Source organism: Aphelocoma coerulescens, chromosome 12 (assembly GCF_041296385.1).
Source record: "Aphelocoma coerulescens isolate FSJ_1873_10779 chromosome 12, UR_Acoe_1.0, whole genome shotgun sequence".
NCBI lineage: Eukaryota > Metazoa > Chordata > Aves > Passeriformes > Corvidae > Aphelocoma > Aphelocoma coerulescens.
This window is the reverse complement of record NC_091026.1, coordinates 17608765-17626238: the sequence shown is the minus strand read 5'-3', so window position 1 is coordinate 17626238 and position 17474 is coordinate 17608765. Positions and strand designations below refer to the sequence as shown.

Sequence of the window (17474 nt, the reverse complement as noted above, 5' to 3'; positions counted from 1 at the left end):
CAACATTTCAACAGCTTGTTTCTTAACAGGCAAAATGGGCTAGAACTGTGAAAACACTCGGTTCACTTTGGGCAATAATTCACCAGGGCTGGGCAACTTGTAAACACGTTGAGAAACCGTTCCTTCCAGATTTAACCGGGGGCTGGCTGGGAGTAGGAAAGAAATCCAACTTTTCTTGAAAAGCTAGGATTTCTGTTCTTTCATTGTTTTGAACCAGAAAAGGTCTCATGAAATGCAGGTGCAGCTCTGACTTCCACCTAGGGCAATGAATAACTCGACAAAGAACATTATCTCCTTGTTCAGAAGCAGATGTGGTGCCCTTACCTATTCCATTGCATGGGAGAAGACATAGGAACCTGGAAGTGCAAGACCACCTTCATGGAATATCACATATTCCAGTATTTTTGTTAGCTCATGTGTTCACAAACTACATCCACATGGTATAATACCCCAGAGACATATAGTATAACATGATGCAGTTTACTTCTAAGTCAGGCCTCTGTTGTATGGCCTAAAAGCTTTGTAAGAGTTTAGCAGCAATATCAAGAAAAACCAGTGTAAGTGGTCCATTAATGAATAGGGCCTTGAGTGTCAGGAAGCAGACGTTGTTGGAAACTTGTGTAATATTACTGTTGGGTTTTATTAATTAAATATAGCTATTAATATGACCTTGGATTTAAACACAATGACCTCTTTTGTGAGTATGATTAGCAGATGTTTACCATAATTCTTCACTCGGTGAAAAATGCTTGTTGCACCCAATAAAAACAACCATATTTACTTTGCTAAATCAAATATTTGAAACTTGGGTCTTACTTTATATATCATGGCTCCAGTGTCTTAGACTTTCCAAGTTTAAGGTTGAGAGCACTTGGAGTAACATATGTGGTAGATCTGGGAGTACAATGACCTATTGTATCAGGGATTGCTTTCCCCCTTCTCTTTGGCATTGTATCTACTACAGTGGAACCAGTGTGCTTCACCAGCCTCTGGATTTTATTTTTACAGAAGGGTGAGGAGAGCATTTTTGAATCCACAAGGTTTTCTGTATTTTATCCATTACTCGTGGGCAACTTCCTTTCCAGAAGAACTGCAGCAATGGAAGCAGGAAGCATAATTCCAGTTCTTAAAATAAAGCTGGAAGTTATTTTCCTTTTCAGTAGCATCTCACCTAATTTTAGACTTTGAAAAGTCTAAAGTTTACTGATAATTTTCCTTTTCTCTTACTAAATCCAGAATTTAGAGGTGACAAATCCCATTAACATCCCCCCAAATGCCACCTGCTGCCCTCAAACTATTTTCTGTGTATATTGAGCGTTGGTTCGTAACTGCTGGGGTCAGTTTTAGTAGCGGGTCTGCTGCCTGCTTGTCTGCAGTGCTGAAAGGAAATAGCAAGGGAACAAAACTATGCTTTTCTTGGGAAACCACTCCCTTTGGAATGGAGAGATATGGCTTGCCACTTTTATTTTGTTTCCCCCTCCAAAGTAAGCAACAACACTGCAAGGATCAGGGCCAGCAAGAAAAGAATATTATTTAAAAGGCGTCATCTATCTAGCCCAGTGTATTTCAGGAAAAGGAGTCTCCTGCTTCATATTTTAAGGAGCGTAATAAAAATAGCAATTGGTTTAAGAAAGGGGCTGACAGACCAGAGAAAGTGACAGCGCCAGCGCAGGGAAATAGTGCTCCATTTATCTGAGCACACGAGCACATTGATAACGCTGCTCTCTGCAGTAGGTGCTATCAAATCCCAGACAATTTGTATCCCCGGCGTGGCAGGTTACTTACATGGGAACAAGTCTCCCTGACGTTATTGCAGATCATCATTAACTGGCTACTGCTGTTTGTTTGCCGTTACCTGCTGCACGGCGTTCCCGAGTCGTGTCGGATCATTTGTACACCTCACCCACTTTAGGGACCTGCCACTTCCGAAAACACACCCGGCCTGGCATCTCTTCCCTCGCTTCCTTTTCCATGGGGGAAAAAATTACTGGGTGCAGCTTCCGTCTTGCTTTAACCTAAGCAAAGGTTGTGTAACGAACATCTGACAGGCTGTGAGAAGCAGCTACAGTGGGCACAGACAAAAGGAGGGGCAGAAGTAATAAGGAAGAAGGATGGGCTCCTCTTCTCCATCCTCAGATCTGCTGTTGACAGGGGTGTGGGTGTGTAAGGATCCAGATAAGACTTAACGGCTCTAGGTGGGATATCCTGCTTTCTGAAGATCTTTAATCAGTTGGACTGGCATCCTATAAGCACTTTTCTTGATTATCTTTCTTGGCATGTTTCGGTTTCCTTTTCCTTTGTTCAGTAATATTTGTGATTATTGTCTTTATTAAAATGCTAGCTCCTTTGCAGCTTGCAACCTGAAGGCTTTTGTTTTTTCCTTTTTTTCTCTTTTTTTTTTTTTTTTTTCCCATTTTTGCCAGTTTTTAAAGTTTTATTTGGTGATTTTTCCAGCCTGGTTAATTTTCTTTCAGTAGTATTTACTCCTTTACTGAAAATATGGGGCTAGAGCATCGCTTTACAAGTCTTTGGAAGCCAATTGCAAAATCTCCATTGAAGCCAGTGCATCTCTTGATTTGTAGTTGACAGTTTGCCCCATTATATCTACCTTAAATAGTTACAGGTTAGGTCACTTGTGAGGGAAGGCTATAATTTTGTCTGAAAGCACAGTTTGGTGAAACTATGATATCAGCTCAACTATTATAAAACATGAAGTGCTTTGTCTTCTCCCTTATAAAAATGTGTAATTTCTACCCATTATCAGTATTATTACAAGAGTCCTTGCAGTAAACTTGTCTTTTGATAGGCAGAAACTTGTCTTTGCTAGGAATGAGTACAGTGAAGTGTTGCTTCTTTTTTAAAGGAGAATAAATAACATGAGTGAAGTTTACTAGAACACAATAAAGCTGTTTCCAGGAAAGCTGCTGCAGCGTCAGGTAGGACATGCTGAAGATTTATACTTGGGGTGAACATGTGCAAGTACCATAATGATGCTGTAGAGAACATTGGAGTAAACTATTTGATCAACAGATGTGTCTAAAGAAAATACATGGTTTGGATTTCTGACTGGCTTTCAGATTACAGGACAGTTAAATGAAAGTTCCTTTAAATATGTGCGTGAAAACATCATTGTGGCTGAGGGGGAGATCAGGTCTAGCATGGTTACCTCTTTCCTAGACAGACCAACCCGTGACTGACCACCAATCCCCTGGATTGTGGACTCAAGGATGAGCTTCAGAAGAAGGAGAAGCTGCACAATGAAAGGCTGGTCTTGACATCAGACAACTCACTGTGCAGCTGCTACCATGAGAAGGGTTTTAAAACCAAATTGTTGCTTATCCTAGCTAGGTGTGCAATTGTTTTGAACAAATTCAATCAAGAATCAGGAGATTTATAGTGAAATAAAGGAAAAAAAAAAGGAAAAAGATCAATAAAAAGGGTGGAGTAGCAGCTGTGATTAAGGAAAGAGATTACTGTTGATTTATTGATTTGGTCGTCAGCTTGCCATCTCAATCAGGGCTTTTTTTTTTGCTAATGTTATTAATATTTATACTTTAGTGTCATATGCTAATTAAAGTAGATTGTAATTAAGTCTCCAGGTCTGAAAATATGAGGCCCCATGTAGCACGAAGTGTTGGCATTGCATGTAACTGGAAAGAGAAACTTAAGGCTGGAAAGCTGGTGCTGAGCACAGAAAAAGGCCCGTTCTCTCTGCACTGCAAGAAGCAGTTTTTGTGGTCACCCTTTCTGGGAATGCCAGAGAAAGATGATTGCAGAAAGCTGTTGTGCCAGGCTTCTGAGTTTTGAGGGAAGTCACTCTGGCCAAGCCCATCTTCCCCTTCATGGAGTGAGAAACGTTCCTCAGGCTCATGTTGAAGGTCTCCTTTTCTCTGCAGAGAACTCGGTTTTGGGGCACTTCTGTCTTCAGACGATATTTTCTGTTGGCTGGGTGTGGGTTAGCTCAGCCCCTTGGCCTAGGGTCTTACTGCAGTGGGCAGCACAAATTATAGGAGCTCCCAAGGCCTCTGCTTTGGTTTGAGCTGAGAACAGGATAGCTGAGGACTTATTTTCTTTTTTCCTGTGTAGAGGGAAACATGAGAACTCCTTGTTGTGAAGCGGTAGAACTGAGTCACCGAGGGTTTAGTCAAAGAAGAAACACATCAGTGCAAACCAGAATAAAAAAACGTGCTTTCTTCATTACTCATTATACCACAATGGGAATCAAAATCACTCAAAAATTGTTGTAACAGCTATATGTTGCTTAGATAAAATAGTCTGGAAAGGAGAGATTTTGTGGGAATCACTTCTGATTTATGCAATACAATATGTGAAGCCAACTTGCTGTGATTTTTTTCCAGTTACGTGCAATTATGTGAGATTTAATCAAAGAACTTTGAATTACTTGCATTGCTCCATAGCGCTCGTATGGTACCTCTGGGTGTCACTGAATGAGTTGTGGCCATTTAAGTGTATTGCTCTTGCAAACAACACAGTGGGAAAATTAATTTAAAATTTCCTTTTATATCTGGATGCTTAATTTTTAGAGCTGCGCTATGTTCTGTGTTGGTTTTCTGTATTTGAAGCATAAATCCCATTTGTAAGACAAACTGTAAGCAATTCTATTTTGCCCTTACAGAATAAAGAGATTTACTGTATAATTTACTGGGAATGGAGGCTGAGTTTAACCTATTGTGTCAAACCCAGTCCTTAACCTGCCTTTCCTGCTTCCATATGGATGGCCATTGTGTGGAGATTTTGTCTTGTGTGGAATAACAGACCCCAGCAGATATTGCCCTCTAAAAAATGTGCTATGCCCCTCAGCCCAGGACTCAGAGCTACGTCACCCTTATGGTCCACAAGTGATGGAATCCCCAACCCTTGGCTGGTTGGGATGATGGGGTTGTCAGCTCTAGAGAGCAGATGAACCTTTGAGGTTAGTTGGGAGCACATGGGACTGTTTGGGTAACCAGTTCTTCCCTGCCACACCCTGCCAGCCTCTGAAGTGGCCTTTCATGCCTGTGGAGATGCAGCGAGTGTGTTTGCTCTGTGCAGTCATTCACAAGTGCACTTCAGTATCATTAGAGGGAGGGATTTATTAGTTTCTCCCATTTAAGAAGGTTTAATTAGTTCCTGTAATATTTCATATTTTACGTACAGGAAAGATACAAAATGGCTCCTGAGGAAAACGGAGCCAGCTCCAAGGGAAAAGCCCTTCTCCAAGCCCCGACCTTGGGAAGCCTTTGTAAAAGCAAAAATGTGACAGAAAAGTCTTGTCAGTTCTCAGCACCTACTTGATTTATTATTTTTTATACAGGAACTACCTCGCAGCAGCTGGAGTGGTATATGAATTTTCTTGGTGCGAACCCACGTGTAGGGCAACAAATACCACATGAAAAGATGTTGGCCAGTTCCTTCTGTGTTGTTGTGCTGGTGCCAGCACTGGCAACCTCTCCACTGCTGGTTGGTGCCATGGTCAAAGCTCTCTCTTGGCAGGCGGAGCATTGGGGGCTTAGAAGCTTCACAGCCCCCAAGTATTTAAATAATAGAAATACATAGTGTATTATTTTTCAGAAAGACCTAACTTTGTGCATCAGCAATTCAACACTTTGGGCTTTGGTTAATCTTGCAATGGGCTGTGAAAGAAATGCACTCTTTTTAGTAAATCTGTGTCTCAGAAAATACAATAATTGCTATTTAGCCGTACAAAATAAATAGCTACATAAAAATGAGCTTCTCCCGTAGGAAAAGAAATAGAGCCTATAAAATTTATTATTTTTGTTGATCTTTGCCTGCTCTCTTGCAGCTGCCGGAAAGGTGGCTTTGCATTTGCAGAGCTTGGTGCACAAATAAAGGAGTAAATAAAAGGGTTTGCTGACGCAAGTGTTGCGAGGAACGCGCAGCACGTGAGTGGAAAACCACTCCAATGGGCAAACAAAGCGATGTGCTGCCTTGAGTATCCCGGGCGAACCTGGGAGGAGTGGAAAGCAGTAGTGATTTTTTGTCTTTTTTAGTGTGAACGTTTTTAAAACACTGCTAACTGTCAGTGTCAACAGAGAAGTACAGAAGAAGAAAAGCAGAAATAAAAGCATGACTGGAAAGGTGCATCAGAATACAGTAATTACAGAAGCTTTATTTTTGCTGCCTTTGATGCCAGCATAAGTATGTGAAAACTCATGCACTGTAGAGGACAGGTTTGTGGTTGAAATACACTTGATAGATTTTGACAAATTAAACAGTTGTAAAGATGTTTGGAAGTTTTCCAGATCTTTACTGTTATTTATGTCACTGAACTAAAAAATCAGTGGTTAATTTGCAGTTCTTATAATTTTTATGATACTTATGTTGTTGTAAATTTAGCAGCGTGCGGCATCAACTCAGCGGGATGCATTTTATGTTGTCAGCTACCTTTTGATATCATAATAGATTTCAGTTGCCAAAGCTTCGGGGAGAGAGAGAAGAAAATGTGTAAGTGCGCTGTGTGAGCGCCTGGATCAGACCCAGGTAGGAGAGGAGTCGGTGTGGGGTGGTCCCTGAAGCCAGGCCTGGTCCTTGGGGGACAGGGGAGATGCTCCAGAGTCCTCTGCCAGTAGTGACAAATGTGTTTTAAGTGATAAGGATGGATAAGATGCTGATAGGATTGGGCCCTGCAGTATCATTGGTGGGTCTTTGAAGTCTGCGTGGCTGTGTACAGCTGGTAATGGCAGCAGTGCAGAGCTCCTCAGGTCTTGTCCTGCCACATGGACCTTCTCCTCACCCTGCATCCTAGCAGTGAACGGTGTGGGCTGTGCCTAACAGGTGGCAGGTTGAGATCTGGTCTTCCAGCAGTCATCAAACTCACGTGTGTCTGTGTGTAACCTGGTTTTTGGGGAATCCTCCACCCCCAATTTACTTCTGCTAGTGACATTCTCCATACACAGTGGTCCAGAGTGTGTTTCCTGGGTAAATACAAGCTAAAGAGAGAGCAAGTGAATCTCCAACATGATGTGGTTGGACATGAGAGTAGCTTCTGTCCTGTGGGATGGCGTTGATCAAAAAGGGAAAGTCCTAACTTGCATTTTACAGAGTGCCTCTGATACCTGAATTCGCACATTTTTTAAATAGATACTTCTTGCACTATTTTTCTTTTTATGAAGATTCTCTATTCTCTGTATTTATAGACTTTTCTTCTGTTGTCTGCTATCCTGGAAGATGGAGAGAGATCTTAAATTTAGGTGACCTAAAGGAGAGATGTAGTTGTTTCCCTCTTGGGAGGCTTTTTTAAGTGGGTTAAAAATATTGCTTTTAATCTGAGGAATGAGACCTGGCTCAGGAATATGTCACACATGAAATGGACTTCTTATAAAGCCTAGCCATGCCCTTCCCATCTTCTGCTTCTTTCAACATTTGCCCTTTGCCTTCTAAGCCTGAAAATGGAAGAATTTATTAACGGTTGTTTCCTCAGTGTTTGTGGCATTAGCCACGTTTCTCAAGGGCATTTCATGTGCTCTTTCCACTCTAACGGGATTGTCCATTGAGTTCAGCTCTGGCACGTTGGGGATCCGTTTGCACAGATAGCTGATTAAGCTGAACCTTCCTCATCCATAGGTAATCCCAAAATACGCAAATTGTTAGCGTGACATTGGTTTTCGAACATTTTTAGGTTTATAATTAAGTGCTTTGTAGTTGTCCTCCACCTCCACCTCCCTCCTCATCAGAGTCTTTAGCTGTGCTGACTCCGGCTCTCCCATTCCCTTTTTCTTTCTTGATTATCTCTTTATTTCTTTTCTTTTCTTTTCCCCTGGAGGTAGTTTTATGTCTGGCTCTTTCTCTAGGTACCGCTTCAAAGCTGCATGGCTTGGAGCAGATTTTTGGGCACAAAGAAATTTTGCAAAAAGAGCATTCTGTCACTGCCTGGGATTTTGCTGGGTATTGCTTCCCAAGATGACAACAGCCAGTGCTGGAGTGAGCACAGCCACTGCTCTGAGGGGAAGACACTCATTCACTCTTGATTTGAGGAGAGACTGGAGATGGGACAGCTGAGAGGGGTTTGTTTGGAAATTGCCAGCCAAGAAGGAGGTGAGGTGTTGGTGTGAGCAGTGGGGAGCTGATGTTATCTTGGGCTCCTGCACTAGTACTCTTCAGGTAGAAGATGCTGCTCTTCTGTGTTGGAAGAACAAGATCCAATTTTCCTTTTGCCTTGCAGCAGCAGACTCGTATGTTAGTCTGCATTCGCTGGCTAGACTTATTCTGGCTAATGTTTGCCAGATTCTTCTATTACATATTAAAATAAGATCGTATGAGTGGGTTTTCTTTTTGTGCATGTTTCAAAAAACTAGGCCAGCCCTAACAAGCACATTTTCGTGTTTTTGTTGTTTTTTTGCATTTTGTCATTTTACATATTGAAAAATGGAATGCAAAGAAAAAAAAAGGAAAAGCCTGCTGACATCAAAAAGAAATAAAGCTTTGCATTATTCTGCTTAAGTGTTAAAATCTGACTGATAGTGTGTATATACAGACTTCGTTCTTTATGGTGTTTCCTTTCCCCACCCAAAGATCACAGATGCTATGATAAAAATTAATGCTCTTTTAGTAAATGCTTTTCTTTTCTGAATTTGGCCTAAAGAGGGTCATGCAGTGCTTTTGTTACTAATAAATGTGGTAGGATTTAGGTAAAAATAATAGGCAGGCATTAATTTGCTGGGGCAGGATCTTCTAAAACAAAATGCAGAGCATTTCTACCTCCTTAAATCCAGCTATTTTAGTATCATAAAGTTTTTATTTTAGCCATCAGGAGAGTAGCCCTGTTTGAAGAATTCAGCTTTAAAAAATGTCTTTGTAAATTGAGATTTTAGGACTACCTATTTGGAGGATGTTCCGTATGATAAATGACCCTTATAAGACAAAAAAAAAAAGTAATTTTGCATGTCTGCTCCCTAGGATGTGTGATAATAATAAATGAACATTTTATATATCATTATATATATGTCATGGCAGAACAAAAATCAGAAGATATATTATTCATTATTCCTGTTACTTTATATTTAAAAGGCAAAGGTTTTTGCTTCTTTGCCAAAACAACGGCTACAGAATGTATTTGTAATAATCCCCGCAAATATGAAGGGGAGAAAGATCTTCCAGGTCGTTAGCACTGAAGAAAACAGAGATGCCTTTAATTGTATTCATTTGAGCATTAATACATTAATGCTGAGATTTAAGTACTGTTACTATTAAAAATTAAACTGGAAGGGCAGTGTGCAGATCATATGCTTTAGTGTAAGTTGTCAGGTGCAGTGTTTGCATATTTAGCCTGCCATTCCAACACTAAAAGGGATGTTTGAGGCCTGATCTGGCTTTCCAAGGGGCACTTTTTACACCACCCCGCCCGGGTTTAATTTCTGGCAGTAGCATTTCTTTTCATGGATGCAATTGTACCACCTGAGCAAAAGTTGCAGTGTTTAAAATCAGAGGAGGGTAAGGAGTCACTTGTTTGCTGTCCTGAAGTCCTCTTGTTCTTCTGCCTGTCCTCCCCCCGCCATGTCCGCAGCTATTTTGCAATATGCAACCCCCTCCGAGCGCTGCCTGCGGAACTGGAGTAGCTCTGGCATGTAGATTTCCCAGTGGGAGAACTTGTGTGGATGGTAATTTTAATGAGACCTGATTTAAGCAGTAGAATAGATCCATAAAACTAATACAAGCAGACTTTCAAGAGCTCTACTATTTGTCAGGGCAGTGAATTTTAGAGGTGCATCCATTGGCTTGGTAAAGAATATTATAATCTCGAAAACTTAGCCTGTATTAATTCAGATTGTTTCTATGCAAAGTACTATTGAGAGTGTCTCGAATCCAGGGCAGGCCAAATATAGACTTATTTATTTTTGAGTCTCAACTTTCGTCCAAAAATCATGCTGGAACCACAGGACCTGAAAGCTGTGCTCTATATGAATGAATGCAAAGTCTGTACGAGTGCACACAGCTGTGCCTCCAAGCTGTGACAAACCCTTAGCTTTGCTTTTTTTCCCCTTCATTTAAGGCCACCGCTTGGTCCATATGTATTCAACCCCTCCCAAGTTGTCACACCTAGTTATATATGGCAGTAACACAGGTTTCTTTGGATACCTAGGGTTTTTCTGCAAATACAGGCATTACACCCATCCCAGAACCTGAATCCTGCTTCACGTAATACACTTGGTCCATGGCTTTTATTTTTCATCCCAGTGCTCTGGAGCATCTCTTGCTGTTGCTGGAAATTGTGTAGTTCTGTTTGACCTTACTAAACTGTTTTCTTTCCCTGTTTTCCTCCCCAGCCTCTTTCCTCTGTCCTGCTTGTTGTGGGTTTTTTCCCAACTAGCTTTTTTCACCTCAGCTATCTCAGATGGCAGTGAGAAAGAGAGCAGGTGTAGGAAACTCAGGGCAGGAGCTTGAGATAGGAATGGGGAGAGGGAACTGGAACACCAATAAACAGCAGAGAACAAGGGGCAGAAGAGCAACACAGGATGAAATAGAGTGAAAAGCAAGGAGGAAAGAATGGAGGCAGAGGGCAAGGAGAGAGGGAGGCCAGGGAGTCCGTGTGAAGGTGGAGCAGAGGGGATGCTCTGTGCCATGGTGGGGGACACCAGTTCTGCTACCCCTTCCTGGGCTTGGGCATCCCACTGACTGCAGGGACAAGGGCAGAAAGGAGGTGGCTTCTGCCAGAGCTGGTGATCGTGGGGACGTGCGTTTAAATAAGGAAAAAGTTTATTTGCTTTTTCTCACAGGAGATGCTAAGTGATTTTTGCAGTTTGAGTGGAGTGGCATTATTGTACTTAGCTCTGCATTTATTAAATAAATTTGTTCTCCAACTCAAGTGTTAAGTGTGTATTATGAAACCTCGGAGCCAATCTTAGTGGTTGCAGTGTGCAAATATTTTTAAAATTATGTAATTAAACAGGGCTTGGGCTGCAATGTCCACTGAAGTGATTTATTAATTGAATGGTTTGATTAAATTTAATGTTAGTTTATACAGAAAGGGTTGGTATCTGTTTCACAGACAGGGACATCTTGTGGGGCTGTCAGTGATGGTTCAGAGGTCCTTAGGAGGAATCTTTAGCACCCAATTAAATATTAACCAAGAAGATGTGACTCGTTCTCTCTCTGTCCCTGAAACTGTGTTTTGACATCTAAGACTGGCGATAAAAATTTGCTCGGCAGAATCACTTGCATTGCACTCTATTTATCACTAGATTATTTCCAAATTAATCATGCTAAAAATCTTGCCATTGTAATTGTGCTGGGGCTCAGTGCTGCACGATGTGTGTAAATAAAAAATGCCCTTTTAATTTCACGTTAACTGTGTCTTGCTGCTGTTGCAGCCAAACTGTATCTGTTTTGGTGGAATGTCATTTTAAAGGTATTGTGGTTACTGAGCGGCAGCTGTGATTGAAAAGTATGTAAACTAATCTTTAGTTGCTCGTGTCATTTTTATATTCTTATGTCAGAACACAAGAAAGCTGCTTTAAATTTGTCTTCCACTGTGTATTAATTTTCAAGTCTAATTTTTCTTGGGTTAGAGCATATACTGCGTTCTCTTCTACACATTAGCATTTGGTGCCAAAGTAAATGGCTACTTGTGAAAAAGTACAAAATTAGTTCCTGCTTGATTACTCTAAAATACATATTTATTTTCATAGGGAGAGTTTTATTGCCAGTGCATAAAGGACAATTGTCCTGTATGGTATCGGTGACTTAAAAGACAAAGTAATCAAGCACCATATATTTATTACTATGAAGAGCAGAGCTATGCATTGCTTTCCCAAAACCAAGAAGGAAGGTTCAAGGGGTTTTGTTTTTTTGTAGGAATTTTTTCTTTTTTCCCTTTTTCTTCTAGACTTGCACTATGTTGTTCTGCGCTTTTAAATGCAGACCATTCGAAATGAAATCCTCAGCTAATATGTCTGCATAAGAACTTCTTTGTCTCTTGATGCCCAACCATTGAAAATTAAATGTGTTTGCGGATAAGTATTTATTCATACCATACCTCACACCTGATCTTGTGTCAGTATGACATCATCTTTGCCACAAAGACTTCTGGTGGTTTAAAAATGTTCCGTTGTGAAATAAGTGGGAGAGGTAGGAAAGGGGCAAGGAAGGCAACAAAAATAAACTGCTAGTGGGATTTGATGTTTTGCCAATTAAAAACAAAATATAAAAAATAATGTTCTGAGGTCCACATGCTGCCTTTGATCCATACACAGGACTTCCCTTTGTGCCGGTGGCTGTTCAGCCTGTGGAGGGAAGGCTGTACATGACTTAATTTGTATGTTGTGGGAAGTACATTTTCCTAGCATGTGGTCTAGCTTACTTGAAGAATCTGAAATGCGTTATAAATGTAAATGCTGTGTTTAAGTAAAACTTCATTATGTTTTGGTGGTTTCCAAAAATGCACAGGATTTGACCTTAAAGTGTTATTTCAAGGTGTTATGATGTATGAGCTAGACTTTGTAGTCTTCTAAATTAAATCTTTGAACATGTTATTATTGTATTTTGGCATCGGCAAGATGTAGTTCTCAGCTATTTTTTGTCACAGCCTTCATTTTTCTAACAAGAGTAACAAGACAGGGCCAGATTCTTCTGTAAGAGGCGTGTGCAGGATGGGGATTACCCTGCGTTCTCCGTGGTGTAACCAAGGACGGGTCTGCCCTTTGCATCCAAGTCCAAGGGCATGGCGGCTCCTCGTCCGGGGCTGCCATCGGCGCAGCCACCACCCACCACCACTCCCTGCGACCATTGCAGAGCCCCACGTAGGATGTGGTGCAGGGTTTAGCATTTGGATCCAAATCTGGTTCATATATAAAAGGGGTTGTGTTTCTGTTTGGAAAATATGAGCCCCTTTTACGTAGCCCAGGTGTGGATTAGCTCTCTAAACCATTTGCCCATTCGTGTGTTTGTGGGAGACTGTTTTCAATTCTTACAAAGAGGCTGTACAAGTCAAGCCATAGAAACAGCAGAAGCAATCCAAAAGTGGATTTAAAAAAAAAAAATTAACAAAGTGTTTGTGATCTCAGGTTGGTAGTCTGGATGAGGGAGCAGACATAACCGCTATGCGTATGCTTATTTCCAAAGAAAATAACTGCAAAACATTTCCACCTATGCCATGAGTGCTCAGGGCTTGTATTTCTCCTGCTCTGTGTAACAGCCATCTGTTCGTGTTACAGCAGGGCTGTGGGGCACCGTCCCCATCGTGCCGTGTACCCCGGGCAGCACCAGGCACGGGGAGTGTGCCAGCCAGCCACAGGGAGAGGCAGGGCTTGGGCCAGGGTATGTTGTTGCAGAAAAGTCGATTAAGAAGAAGAGCTCTGAGTCAGCCCCCGGGGCCATGGCCATCGGTCGGTGAAGCACCAGAGAGAGACTGTCTTTGTAGTGTTGTTTTTGGTACCGATTTCATGTTGTGCGCTCGTGGTATGAATCACGATGGTTATGAGGGTGATTTTCCCTCAAGAAAACAATCCCTCCCCCAAGCAATCGTGGAGCCACCCTTTTGGACACTTTGCATGGATGGCTTTTTGTCCTGAGGTGGTCTTCCACCGCAGGCTTGGGGTGGGAAGGGAGAGCGGTGCTCAGGCAAAGCACAGCGGAGGCTTGTCCTCCGTCTGTGGCCAGGAGTTTCCCATTTTCCTCCTCCATGAGCAGGCTGGCTCCTGGATGGGGGAGGCCTGAAAAATTCGTGCAAATCTTCAAAATAAAAGACACATAGGATACCCCGCTTTCCCTCTGTCACTCCTTCCCTGCATCCCAAATAGGGTAATGCTTAGAAATGCATCCAACCTCGAGTTCAAAACGGATCGGCTTACCCGTGTTTCTTGAACAGCTAATTTTGCTGGCACGTTATTATTCACCCTCTGCTATTTTCACACTGTGACACAAAACTAGAGAGAAGAAGAGATTGAAATTTTGACCGGTACATTATCCTGATACCTGAGATGCTGTGTTGATATGAGAGTATCGTTACCACAAGGACTTTCTTGGTGGTTTTAGAGATCCCGGTGTGAATAAGTAGAAAAAAGCAGAACTAATAGCTAAAGAAGCAAAAATATTTTTTTCTTAAAGAAATTGATTAACATGCAAATATGTACTGTATGCATATTAAATATCATTTCAAAATGTGATGGGCAGGAAGCATAAGTGATGCCATTTGGTTTTGTGGCATCAGTGTGGGTTGATTAAGGGGGTGGGGATAAATTTTGGGGATTATTGATATAGCATGAGTAGAGCCAGATGGTTGTATTACACATCTTTTGTGTTCTTGTTTGCTTCTTAAAGCAGTTGCAGAATTTTGCCCTGGGCAAAATTTACTCTTTGCTCGTATGTTCCCCTGTGAATTTACTTTTGACAAAGTAGTTCACAAAGAGGGGAAACGCTGTGCCCACAAACTCATCTCTTCCCTTCACGTTTGTGAAGCCAACAGCCCCCTACTTCAGAAATATTTTGTAACTTGTGAAATAAATTAGCAGTAGGTGCAAGTTCAGAGTGTGTGTGTTGTGTATCGCTCCCCCTTGGTGTGCGGTATTGATTTACAGAGCGTGCCGTTTTTTAGATTTTCCTTGCGGTGTTTTGAAGAAGAAACTGTGGAAATGGCAACCAGTTCAGTTTAATGTGCTACTTATGTAGTATTCTTCCATTAAAGAAATGTTGTCTTAAAGATTAATGAGCTAACTTTTCCACTACTCATTTTTTATTTTAAGTTTTGAGATTGTGGCGTACCTGATTCATGTGATCAAAAACACATACTTTGTGGTATTCAGGTTGAGTGGGAGAAGGTTGTGCTAGGTAGGTGTTTGTGACATTTGTTGGAACTGCTTATCACCGGAACCACCAAAATTTACATGTGTTTGTTATTTCCCTTTGAAAGCAATTTTTTATTTCCCATAAAAAGATGGGTTTTTGTAAAGGCTTTGTAAGAAAGAATTTATGTCTTTCTTGTGCCTCGCACCAGTTTTTGTGGGTGTGTAACTCCATTGACTTGGATGAGCTTACTCCCAGCTTACATTGCTGTAGGCTCCTGGGTGATGAGTTCCCTCTACATCTGGCAATTATAGTGGAAACTTGTCCTGCTTGTAAACATGTTTTGTCCTCTGCCGGTATCCCTGTGTGAAATGTGTGTTTGCAGAAGGTGAGGGGGCTCACCTTGCTCGTGGTAGTGGGACTTTTACTGGGGACCAATTCATGCTGACACTGATTCTGTGGCCCCATGTCTGCAGCCCCTCTAAGCTAAGCCCCATGTTTTGCCCAGACTGGGAGCAGAAGCTTTGGGGCCATTTTTTAGAACCAGTACTTGATGTGGAAATGGGGATAGGCAGCTCTTACCCCATCAAAATCTCTGAGTAGTCCAGTCACAAGTCTGAGACCGGAGCAACTTACTCCTCATAATGCTGCCATTGTGCTCATCTGATCTGATCAGTTCTGGAAATGTTTTAGTAAGTCTATCTTACAACATTATAAGAAGATAATCAGCTGCCTTAGAAGGTCCCCATCTGGAGTATAGAGTTCTTTTACTGAAAGATGTTTTGCCTTTCCGAGATAGCTCTCGCATTTCATCATCTGTTGTGCAGAGATGAAGTGCATATGAAAAGTCAGTGACTCTGAATCCATCTGTTGTTATTATTTTCCACTGATAATTGGCTTGAACAATGAAATGTCTGTGTCTGTAGCCTTTGAAACTGTACACCCTGTTTATTTTCTGGAGGTCTTGCTCCACTCTCCCCCCCTACTTTTTTTTTTTTTTTTTGGTTTATTTTGGATTTTTTTGTTGTTTCATTTTTCTCTCAAGCTCATAACTAGTGGAGCTTGTATGAAGATGACATCTTTGACTCTGTGCATCAGTATGTGTCACTCAGCATCTAAAGCTTGCCTGCCAGTTTTTGTCAGGGTCCTGTGTCTGTGCTGTGTAAGTGTAGAGCAGGCTTACAGCAGGAAGACCAGCACATCCAGAGTTCATAGATATCTTACCTGAAATGTAGTATTTATATCCCTTTCTCTATTAAAATATTAATTTAGAGACCGGTATCTAATACCTATGGAATTAGATACTACCTGTAATTGTGTAATATATTCAGTTGCATCCAGTTTTGCATGATGCAGGGTATTAATATTGGATTCCACTAACAGCAGTTCCATTAGCTTGCTCAACCAGTATGAGATATATATGAGCAGGGAGGCATAACTACCAGCCAGAACTGCCAAAACAGTCATTAGAAGCTCCATTGGGATGGACAAAGGCTTTTACACAGTGATACACTGATTAAATTTTGTTCTATGGTTTATTTGCATCAAGGTTAGATCGGTATCATCTATGTGAACGGTATTATCTGACACCTTATTTGGAAGGTCATTTCAATGCAAAAATGGTGAACAACACAGAGGCTCTAAAATTTCTCACAGGATTCTTTCTTGGAGGATTTTTATCCTGTTAGGCTTGACTAGCTCACGTTACCAGTGTTTTTGTGCTTTAACCTGGTGAGTTTATCCAAGGAAAAGTAAAAACTCCCTCCATACCGTACAAGTGCTCAGTGGAACTGAACACGCTCAATCCCCATTAAAACTGTGAGTTATATCCAGTATCCTTTGAAATAATCTATGACACATGCTTGAGAATCCAGTAAACGTGTGTTGCATCTCTTAAAGGCTGAATTTTCCTGTGTCTGCCTGTGTGTAAGTGCTCTTTCAGAATGAAATTTCGGGGCCGGACGCAGTCGTGTCATCCGTGTTACGCTGTAGTCTGGAGCACCAGAGAGTAAGGCAGAGGAGTATAATCTTATTTGTGTTTCAATGGCAATCATTTAATACTGCAAGTTATTAAAAAATAATTAAATTACCAAAACCAACATGTAGCTAGGACTTACAATAAAAGGTCAATGTGATTTGACTCCTTAAGTTAGGAAGGGACACTGGTGAATTCCAATTGCTTTAAAATCATGCTGCTTCGTTCTATTTCTGGACTGGAAGGATAAATGAGACTGAAAAATAATGTATTTCTCTAGAAGGAAGAGTAAATCACAGTATATAATTATGTATATTCAATTATAATAATAAATGTTTAGATGTGTTTGGTGGTTATCACAGTCTCTAATTTAGTTGTTTTTTGAAGTAAATATAGTTCGGCGGCGTCATTTTATGAGAGCAATATTTTGAAAATAATGTTTTTAAGGAACACTTCAGAAATTTCTTCCTTTTCCCCAAGTAAACCAGTAAATAGGTGTGTATTTTGTAGTGATTCATGACAGCCAAAATAGGTCTATGTCTGGAATGTCTTTTATATAGTAAACAAAACAGGGACAGTAAAAGCAAATGCAGGTTTAGTCTGTCAACTCAACCAAAAGTCTGTATTAATTTTAAATCCTTGTGAAGAAAAGGCCGGGCTGGGAATGTACTGGATTTCAGTACAGTTAGTGAAAATTAATTTTACAGGTGGTGTTTGGTTGTGTTTCTTCTGCTCTGGTGAGATGGGTGGCTGAGCCAAAGTG

At 41.1% G+C, this 17474-nt stretch overlaps 1 protein-coding gene across 13 annotated transcripts in view; it reads left to right on the top strand.

Moving 5' to 3' along the window:
* Positions 1 to 17474, top strand: part of FOXP1 (forkhead box P1) — a 398607-nt gene that overhangs the window by 152463 nt on the left and 228670 nt on the right. The window lies entirely within an intron of this gene.